The sequence below is a fragment of the Corapipo altera genome, unplaced genomic scaffold (assembly GCF_003945725.1).
Source record: "Corapipo altera isolate COAL_440 unplaced genomic scaffold, ASM394572v1 295, whole genome shotgun sequence".
Taxonomy (NCBI): domain Eukaryota; kingdom Metazoa; phylum Chordata; class Aves; order Passeriformes; family Pipridae; genus Corapipo; species Corapipo altera.
The window spans coordinates 3,170,235-3,172,717 of record NW_020884936.1 but is presented as its reverse complement, the minus strand read 5'-3'; positions in this window follow the sequence as shown (position 1 = coordinate 3,172,717).

The window sequence follows — 2,483 nt, the reverse complement described above, 5'->3', positions numbered from 1 at the left end:
TGGAAGGACTGAGGTGAACTGGGAAGACTGGGAGCTACTGGAGGACTTGGGGAACTGGAAGGATTGGAGAGGAATGGGAGGAACTGGGGGGACTGGGAGCTACTGGGAGGACTGTGGGGGACTGGAAGGACTGCAGGGGGCTGGGGGAAGTGGGAGGACTGTGGGAACTGGAAGGACTGGGGGAAGTGGGAGGATTGGAGAGGACTGGGAGGACTGGGGGCAACTGGGAGGACTGGAGGGAACTGGGAAGACTGGAAGAAACTGGGAGGACTAGGGGGGACTGGAAGGACTGAGGGGGACTGGAAGGACTGGAAGGGACTGGGGGAAGTGGGAGGACTGGAGGGTACAGGAAAGACTGGGGAACTGGGAGGACTGGAGGGAACTGGGAGGACGGGAGGGAACTGGGAGGCCTGGGTTTGGGTTTGAAGGTCCAGTGTGGAGCAGCAACAAGCCCAGACTATCCCAGTCAGGAAGTGTAGCGAGTCATTAATGCTGACACCATCCCAGTTTGGAGGCAGAAACTGGAACAGTTTATTTGGACTCACGAGTTCATTTTTAAAAGCTTCAGGGTTCACATATTTAACAGGGGGTTTGCATATTTATGATATTAAAATTGGGGGGAGTTCACAAGGATGAGGTAAAGGGGAAAACCCAGGTTAACACATTTTTGAGGTCTTAGGAATTAACTCACGGGAAAAACTTTATTTTATCTTGGGGGATTTATAGGGGGGATTAGGTATTGGATATACATATGAAAAAGGGGGAACACCACGGGTTTTATGCAGAGGGCTGATGAGATTAGGATGTGGATTCTCTGGCTGGGGCAGGACAGGTGATAACATCATGCAAGGAATCTCTTCCATTCTGCTGGAGAAGGCAGGAAGAATCCACAGAGATGAGGTCAGTGAAAAGGGTTTTTCCTCAGCTTTCGTAGTTCATGGCTTTTTGCAGAGACTGCTCAGTTCCCTCTCTGCAGATATTATATTTTTGAATCCTACAAGGAAGAGAAATTGGGGTGTGTCTTCAACACCAGTGGGGTTGACCAGGAGACGAGGCACCAGTCCTGGCTGCTGGGAGTGGGGTTGCAGCTGGTGACCTGTTACAGAGCAACAGCAGGGGCTGTCAGGCTGTTGGTCAGAGAATCCCAGGATCACTGAGGTCAGAAAAGAGCTCTGAGATCATCCAGTCCCCCCTGTGCCCGATCCCACCTTGTCCCCCAGCCCAGAGCACTGAGTGCCACGTCCTGTCATTCCTTGGACACCTCCAGGGATGGGGACTCCAAACCTCACTGGGCAGCCCCTGCCAAGGCCTGACCACCCTTTCCATGGAGAAATTCCTCCTGATGTCCAACCTAAACCTCCCCTGGCACAGCTGGAGGCCGTTCCCTCTCCTCCTGTCCCTTGTTCCCTGGGAGCAGAGCCCAATCCCCCCGGCTCCCCCCTCCTGTCAGGGAGTTGCAGAGCCAGAAGGTCCCCCCTGAGCCTCCTTTTCTCCAGGCTGAGCCCCCCCAGCTCCCTCAGCTGCTCCTGCTGCTCCAGCCCCTTCCCCAGCTCCATTCCCTTCCCTGCACACGCTCCAGCCCCTCCTTGCAGGCTCCAGATGACGGAGATACCCCGAGCTCACTTAATTTTCCATGGTTGCTCCATCTCCCCTTTCTCTCCCGCAGCATTCCCGGCCTCTCCAAAGGCAGGGGAGAGCAGATGAGTGATTTCACTCCCCTGGAATTGCGTCGGTGCCATCTGCCGTGGCATATGCTGCTCCCACCACACACCGCCTGCTTTGATGAGCACACAAAATTGGATCCGCGGGAAGACGAGCCCCATCAAGGAGACGCCACCAGGATCTCTTGGATCCCGCCGAGCTGGGAACGTTCCTGGCTCCGGGATACCAAAAAAAAAAAAAAGCCTTTTTTTGAGAGGCTAAACCTCAGATAAGTCAAAGGAAGTGGGTATTTAGGAGAGCGGGCATATCACACACACGAGGTGTTAGAGAGACGTTGAGGAGTTTAAGCCCGGCTTTGTTAATGAGGGTAATTAGAGCCGAGCTCCCAGCAAAGGGAACACAATTCTGTTGTGTACACAAGCGGAGAAGAGTAAATACCCATTACTTTACCCGTTTGATCTTCCCGGAGGGATGAGGGGAATCAAAGGCTCTTGCCTGTTGACAAACGAGCTCCTTGAGTTCTTTGGGTTCGGGGTGGGAGGCTCGAGGCACGAGCTGCTCATTCCTACTCCAAGGAAAGTCCTTCCACAGCGCTCGGTCCCACTGGTGCCGCTCCTCACCCGTCCCCAGGACCATCCTTGGTGTGCTCTTCCACCCTTTTCCATGGAAAATCTCTGTAGCCCCAACTCTATCATTCTCTCCTTGAAGGAAGGAGCTGATTGCGTGGAAAATCTTGGAGGGAGGAAGGTGATGATTTCGTGGGAAGTCTTGGAGGAGGAAGGAAGGAGACGATTGAATGGAGAGTCTTGGAGGAAGGAGCC